Source organism: Schistocerca gregaria, unplaced genomic scaffold (genome assembly GCF_023897955.1).
Source record: "Schistocerca gregaria isolate iqSchGreg1 unplaced genomic scaffold, iqSchGreg1.2 ptg000846l, whole genome shotgun sequence".
Classification (NCBI taxonomy): domain Eukaryota; kingdom Metazoa; phylum Arthropoda; class Insecta; order Orthoptera; family Acrididae; genus Schistocerca; species Schistocerca gregaria.
Window position 1 is genome coordinate 245,001 of NW_026062210.1, and position 7,500 is coordinate 252,500.

The window sequence follows — 7,500 nt, forward strand, 5'->3', positions numbered from 1 at the left end:
CCTCCCTCGGCCCGCGCAAGGCGAGACCTTCACTTTCATTACGCCTTTAGGTTTCGTACAGCCCAATGACTCGCGCACATGTTAGACTCCTTGGTCCGTGTTTCAAGACGGGTCGTGAAATTGTCCAAAGCTGAAGCGCCGCTGACGGGAGCGATTATTCCGCCCGAGAGCATCCCGAGCCAACAGCGGCGCGGGTCCGGGGCCGGGCCAGGTAGGTCCGTCATCCGGGAAGAACCGCGCGCGCTTGCCGGGAGCCCGAGCGCCCAAAGGGGCGAATCGACTCCTCCAGATATACCGCCGAGCAGCCAGCCAGGACACCGGGGCTCTGCCCAACAGACGCGAACCGAGGCCCGCGGAAGGACAGGCTGCGCACCCGGGCCGTAGGCCGGCACCCAGCGGGTCGCGACGTCCTACTAGGGGAGAAGTGCGGCCCACCGCACACCGGAACGGCCCCACCCCGCGGCGAGTGGAAAGGCAACCGGACACGACCCCGCCGCGGATTGCTCCGCGCGGGCGGCCGGCCCCATCTGCCGAGGGCGGGGGCCAGTGGCCGGATGGGCGTGAATCTCACCCGTTCGACCTTTCGGACTTCTCACGTTTACCCCAGAACGGTTTCACGTACTTTTGAACTCTCTCTTCAAAGTTCTTTTCAACTTTCCCTCACGGTACTTGTTCGCTATCGGTCTCGTGGTCATATTTAGTCTCAGATGGAGTTTACCACCCACTTGGAGCTGCACTCTCAAGCAACCCGACTCGAAGGAGAGGTCCCGCCGACGCTCGCACCGGCCGCTACGGGCCTGGCACCCTCTACGGGCCGTGGCCTCATTCAAGTTGGACTTGGGCTCGGCGCGAGGCGTCGGGGTAGTGGACCCTCCCAAACACCACATGCCACGACAGGCGGCAGCCTGCGGGGTTCGGTGCTGGACTCTTCCCTGTTCGCTCGCCGCTACTGGGGGAATCCTTGTTAGTTTCTTTTCCTCCGCTTAGTAATATGCTTAAATTCAGCGGGTAGTCTCGCCTGCTCTGAGGTCGTTGTACGAGGTGTCGCACGCCACACCGCCAGCCGGCTGTGCACGCTACCGAGAAAGTACCGGTATGCGAACCGCCAGGCGACGGGCGCGCATCGCACGTTTAAGGAGACGCGGCCGGCCACACAGGCGACCACGACACTCCCACGTCTCCGAAGCGGGACAAACGCCGCGCGCTTCAGTATACGTAGCCGACCCTCAGCCAGACGTGGCCCGGGAACGGAATCCATGGACCGCAATGTGCGTTCGAAACGTCGATGTTCATGTGTCCTGCAGTTCACATGTCGACGCGCAATTTGCTGCGTTCTTCATCGACCCACGAGCCGAGTGATCCACCGTCCTGGGTGATCTTTTCCTTTTCAGTCTCCCACTGTCTCTTTCAAGACAGTAGCATTTGCGGGACTGAGGCGTCTGACGGCCCCTGTTCCACTATTTTTTTTTGTGTCCAACGGCCTCACAGCCGATGGGCGTCGTACGGCTCCACACCGGAGCGGACAGGCACTCGGGCGAACGTCATTCAAAACCGGCGCCAGGCGCCAGGTACCGCAGGCCAGCTGCTCCAGAGCTTCAGCGCTCGTACCACACAACAACAACAACAACACTTCCGCTAGTTTTGAGAGGCACGCGTGGTTCCGCACGCGGCGCACGGCCACTGCCGTACAGGTAGCGTGTTGCGCGACACGACACGCACATCGAAAGACATGCAGTCTAGTCGGTAATGATCCTTCCGCAGGTTCACCTACGGAAACCTTGTTACGACTTTTACTTCCTCTAAATGATCAAGTTTGGTCATCTTTCCGGTAGCATCGGCAACGACAGAGTCGATGCCGCGTACCAGTCCGAAGACCTCACTAAATCATTCAATCGGTAGTAGCGACGGGCGGTGTGTACAAAGGGCAGGGACGTAATCAACGCGAGCTTATGACTCGCGCTTACTGGGAATTCCTCGTTCATGGGGAACAATTGCAAGCCCCAATCCCTAGCACGAAGGAGGTTCAGCGGGTTACCCCGACCTTTCGGCCTAGGAAGACACGCTGATTCCTTCAGTGTAGCGCGCGTGCGGCCCAGAACATCTAAGGGCATCACAGACCTGTTATTGCTCAATCTCGTGCGGCTAGAAGCCGCCTGTCCCTCTAAGAAGAAAAGTAATCGCTGACAGCACGAAGGATGTCACGCGACTAGTTAGCAGGCTAGAGTCTCGTTCGTTATCGGAATTAACCAGACAAATCGCTCCACCAACTAAGAACGGCCATGCACCACCACCCACCGAATCAAGAAAGAGCTATCAATCTGTCAATCCTTCCGGTGTCCGGGCCTGGTGAGGTTTCCCGTGTTGAGTCAAATTAAGCCGCAGGCTCCACTCCTGGTGGTGCCCTTCCGTCAATTCCTTTAAGTTTCAGCTTTGCAACCATACTTCCCCCGGAACCCAAAAGCTTTGGTTTCCCGGAGGCTGCCCGCCGAGTCATCGGAGGAACTGCGGCGGATCGCTGGCTGGCATCGTTTATGGTTAGAACTAGGGCGGTATCTGATCGCCTTCGAACCTCTAACTTTCGTTCTTGATTAATGAAAACATACTTGGCAAATGCTTTCGCTTCTGTTCGTCTTGCGACGATCCAAGAATTTCACCTCTAACGTCGCAATACGAATGCCCCCGCCTGTCCCTATTAATCATTACCTCGGGTTCCGAAAACCAACAAAATAGAACCGAGGTCCTATTCCATTATTCCATGCACACAGTATTCAGGCGGGCTTGCCTGCTTTAAGCACTCTAATTTGTTCAAAGTAAACGTGCCGGCCCACCGAGACACTCAACAAAGAGCACCCTGGTAGGATTTAAACGGGGTCCGCCTCGGGACGCGAAAGCACCCCTTCGGCTCGCCCCACCGGCAGGACGTCCCACGATACATGCCAGTTAAACACCGACGGGCGGTGAACCAACAGCGTGGGACACAAATCCAACTACGAGCTTTTTAACCGCAACAACTTTAATATACGCTATTGGAGCTGGAATTACCGCGGCTGCTGGCACCAGACTTGCCCTCCAATAGATACTCGTTAAAGGATTTAAAGTGTACTCATTCCGATTACGGGGCCTCGGATGAGTCCCGTATCGTTATTTTTCGTCACTACCTCCCCGTGCCGGGAGTGGGTAATTTGCGCGCCTGCTGCCTTCCTTGGATGTGGTAGCCGTTTCTCAGGCTCCCTCTCCGGAATCGAACCCTGATTCCCCGTTACCCGTTACAACCATGGTAGGCGCAGAACCTACCATCGACAGTTGATAAGGCAGACATTTGAAAGATGCGTCGCCGGTACGAGGACCGTGCGATCAGCCCAAAGTTATTCAGAGTCACCAAGGCAAACGGACCAGACAAGCCAATCCGATTGGTTTTGATCTAATAAAAGCGTCCCTTCCATCTCTGGTCGGGACTCTGTTTGCATGTATTAGCTCTAGAATTACCACAGTTATCCAAGTAACGTGGGTACGATCTAAGGAACCATAACTGATTTAATGAGCCATTCGCGGTTTCACCTTAATGCGGCTTGTACTGAGACATGCATGGCTTAATCTTTGAGACAAGCATATGACTACTGGCAGGATCAACCAGGGAGCTGCGTCAACTAGAGCTGAGCAGCCGGCCGCCCGGGAGTGTGTCCCGGGGGCCCGCGCGAACACGCAAGCGTCCGCTCAATTATTCTGCAAACAGGAGGAGGCCGAGCTCCCCTGCACGATACACCTCGAAACCCTCTCAGGTCCCGGCGGCGCGCAGCGCCGTCCTAGGTACTTGGTCGGTTTCGAGAGAGGCGCAATCGCCCGGAGTTAGGCGAGTAGACGGTTTTAGTGAGAACACCCTTGCTCCCAACTGAGCTTGCCGCTGCCGACAGAGGCCCGGGAGCGTGCTGTCGTGGCATTGCCGGCGGGAGACAACACGCGCCACCTATGGTGACCGGCAGCTCCAACGCCAGCGCCACACAAGGGCAAAGCCCCACTTGGGTGCAGAAGCGAACTCTCCCAGCACAGCGCACGCGCCAACACGTCCGCACAACTGCGATACAAACCACCTGCGAGAACCGCTGGGGCGACCGAGCAGCAGACGGCGTCGCGGCGCCGAGTGCCAGGCGGCGGCGCATCCTCAACGCACACAGTCCTCAATCAGACCAGCACACTGCAGATGTCCACCGCGCTTCGCACCGGGCTCGGCTGAACCAACTTTGGCCGCCAGGCGCCGCGTGCAGGGTGCGCCGCAGCGTAGCTGCGCCGCCTGCCGGGCCCGTCGGCTGGCGCTCCTGCCACTCGGCGCCCCCCACCAGCCGCCTGTTGCGCGTGCGCCCACGCAGCGCGCGGCCAACACGCCGGGCGGCGCCCCTTCACCGGCCGGGAACAGTCCCACCAAGCCACCGCCGCGTATCGCTTCATACCCACATGGGCCTAGTCACGTGTGTGGATGTGGCGGGTACCGCTGAAACAACCGGTTAATAGCTGTACCGATCGTCGCCATCACAGATTCACCTCCAGCGTGAACAACCGCTCAACAACGGATTTCCAGTTCATTTGCGTATCTTGGGCAGTAAACGTAGATGTCCACCTACATTTGCGAATTCAACAATTCTTGCATGCCAGGATGTCATGTGTCACGACACGCTACATCAGACCACATACACACTGCGACATGTGCAGAAGAGAACACGTGGAAGGTGGCCCGCGCACGTATGCGATGTCCCTTCCGCGATCCACTGTCAACCGGCATCTGCGGCATGTCCCAGATATGGAACGCGGTCCACCAGGGTAGCACTTTGTGTGAGGCAATACGACAAAGTCGGAATACAAGCGTCACTACATCAGACGGCTCACGCTGACCTGACCTGACCTGACTCACCGCACCACCACCCCCAGCGACCCAGGGTGACATACAATGCGTTCGTACGTTCCTCCCACACGCCTCTACGGCGTACCACAGTGCAACCTAGCTGTTATTGGGAGACGAGACAAGTAGCATCGAGCACAACATATGGAAATTGAGATTCGACACCGTTGGGCACAGCCAGCGTACGGTCACACGTATCACACTACTTCACTCTGTACGTAACTACCGATGATCGGTACAGCGTGTGGGTTACGCGTACGACATCAGCGGACAATGGACACAGACCATACCACGACGTACACTGAGGGCGTCGACATCTGAATGCAACTGAACAGCTGCGAGGCTCATTTAACACTCAAACGCCAGACCGACCAGCTTGAGAGGACAGAGACACAAAGAGAGGGGAGGGGGGGGGGCCGATATAGTCCTATTGCAGTACAATTGACAGTGGATAGCGGGAATATGTGGAAAGTAAGCAACACTCGCAAGACATCTACATGAGGATAACAACGACACCAGAGATTCCGAGCAGTGAACTATGTTAGGCAAAGGGACAACGTGGGTTAGGTTAAGGGACAACGTGGGTTAGGTTAAGGGACAACGTGGGTTAGGTTAAGGGACAACGTGGGTTAGGTTAAGGGACAACGTGGGTTAGGTTAAGGGACAACGTGGGTTAGGTTAAGGGACAACGTGGGTTAGGTTAAGGGACAACGTGGGTTACGTTAAGGGACAACGTGGGTTACGTTAAGGGACAACGTGGGTTACGTTAAGGGACAACGTGGGTTAGGTTAAGGGACAACGTGGGTTAGGTTAAGGGACAACGTGGGTTACGTTAAGGGACAACGTGGGTTACGTTAAGGGACAACGTGGGTTACGTTAAGGGACAACGTGGGTTACGTTAAGGGACAACGTGGGTTACGTTAAGGGACAACGTGGGTTACGTTAAGGGACAACTTGAGTTACGTTAAGGGACAACTTGAGTTACGTTAAGGGACAACTTGAGTTACGTTAAGGGACAACTTGAGTTACGTTAAGGGACAACTTGAGTTACGTTAAGGGACAACTTGAGTTACGTTAAGGGACAACTTGAGTTACGTTAAGGGACAACTTGAGTTACGTTAAGGGACAACTTGAGTTACGTTAAGGGACAACTTGAGTTACGTTAAGGGACAACTTGAGTTACGTTAAGGGACAACTTGAGTTACGTTAAGGGACAACTTGAGTTACGTTAAGGGACAACTTGAGTTACGTTAAGGGACAACTTGAGTTACGTTAAGGGACAACTTGAGTTACGTTAAGGGACAACTTGAGTTACGTTAAGGGACAACTTGAGTTACGTTAAGGGACAACTTGAGTTACGTTAAGGGACAACTTGAGTTACGTTAAGGGACAACTTGAGTTAGGTTAAGGGACAACTTGAGTTAGGTTAAGGGACAAATTGAGTTAGGTTAAGGGACAAATTGAGTTAGGTTAAGGGACAAATTGAGTTAGGTTAAGGGACAAATTGAGTTAGGTTAAGGGACAAATTGAGTTAGGTTAAGGGACAAATTGAGTTAGGTTAAGGGACAAATTGAGTTAGGTTAAGGGACAAATTGAGTTAGGTTAAGCGATAATCTGGTACAGCCACAGTTAGGTTAAGCGATAATCTGGTACAGCCACAGTTAGGTTAAGCGATAATCTGGTACAGCCACAGTTAGGTTAAGCGATAATCTGGTACAGCCACAGTTAGGTTAAGCGATAATCTGGTACAGCCACAGTTAGGTTAAGCGATAATCTGGTACAGCCACAGTTAGGTTAAGCGATAATCTGGTACAGCCACAGTTAGGTTAAGCGATAATCTGGTACAGCCACAGTTAGGTTAAGCGATAATCTGGTACAGCCACAGTTAGGTTAAGCGATAATCTGGTACAGCCACAGTTAGGTTAAGCGATAATCTGGTACAGCCACAGTTAGGTTAAGCGATAATCTGGTACAGCCACAGTTAGGTTAAGCGATAATCTGGTACAGCCACAGTTAGGTTAAGCGATAATCTGGTACAGCCACAGTTAGGTTAAGCGATAATCTGGTACAGCCACAGTTAGGTTAAGCGATAATCTGGTAAAACCACAGTTAGGTTAAGCGATAAAGTTGGTTAAATTTGGTATTGTGTGGGAAGGGGGCAGAGAGGGGGGGGGGTGGATAGTGGTGGCAGTACGCGGATGCCTGAGTCACCGTCAGATACGTCACGTCGGTTCGATGCTTGTAGCAAGAGGCTGGCGGGTCTGTGTCTCTCACTTCTGCAATTTTTCATGTGGTATAACACGAGGGCGGGTGGTGATATTTGGTGCCCCTCTGTGTAGGATGTGTGTTGGTGGTGTTGGTTTATCTGAGCAATGGTAGTTGTCGGAGGAGTGTGGTATTGTGCTTTTATAGGTGGACCTACTGGTCTGGTTATCATAGTGTCGACGGTGCAATGTGGCAGAGAGGGTGCACTCGACATTGTCGCATTCCAGATGTTTACGTATTGTGTGTCTCCGTTGCAGGCCGAGAGTAGTGCATGTTCGAGTGTCTGGCTGACGTGCGATTCACGTTGTGTGCCCAGTCTTACAGCACGTATAGGGACATTCGCA

The 7,500-nt window shown here is 54.1% G+C and overlaps 3 non-coding genes across 3 annotated transcripts in view; all 3 read right to left on the minus strand.

The window, feature by feature from the left end:
- LOC126322946 (large subunit ribosomal RNA) overlaps window positions 1-1,032 on the minus strand; it is a 4,222-nt gene extending 3,190 nt beyond the window's left edge. Inside the window, exon 1 of the ribosomal RNA XR_007559342.1 lies at window positions 1-1,032. This exon is cut by the window's left edge and continues 3,190 nt beyond it. This is a non-coding gene — a ribosomal RNA (large subunit ribosomal RNA).
- A 188-nt stretch (window positions 1,033-1,220) lies between these two features.
- On the minus strand, window positions 1,221-1,375 carry LOC126322912 (5.8S ribosomal RNA). Its single transcript, XR_007559311.1, has one exon. It is a non-coding gene; the product is annotated as a 5.8S ribosomal RNA (ribosomal RNA).
- Window positions 1,376-1,744: 369 nt separating this feature from the next.
- Window positions 1,745-3,637, minus strand: LOC126322927 (small subunit ribosomal RNA). Its single transcript, XR_007559325.1, has one exon. It is a non-coding gene; the product is annotated as a small subunit ribosomal RNA (ribosomal RNA).
- Window positions 3,638-7,500: the final 3,863 nt, after the last annotated feature.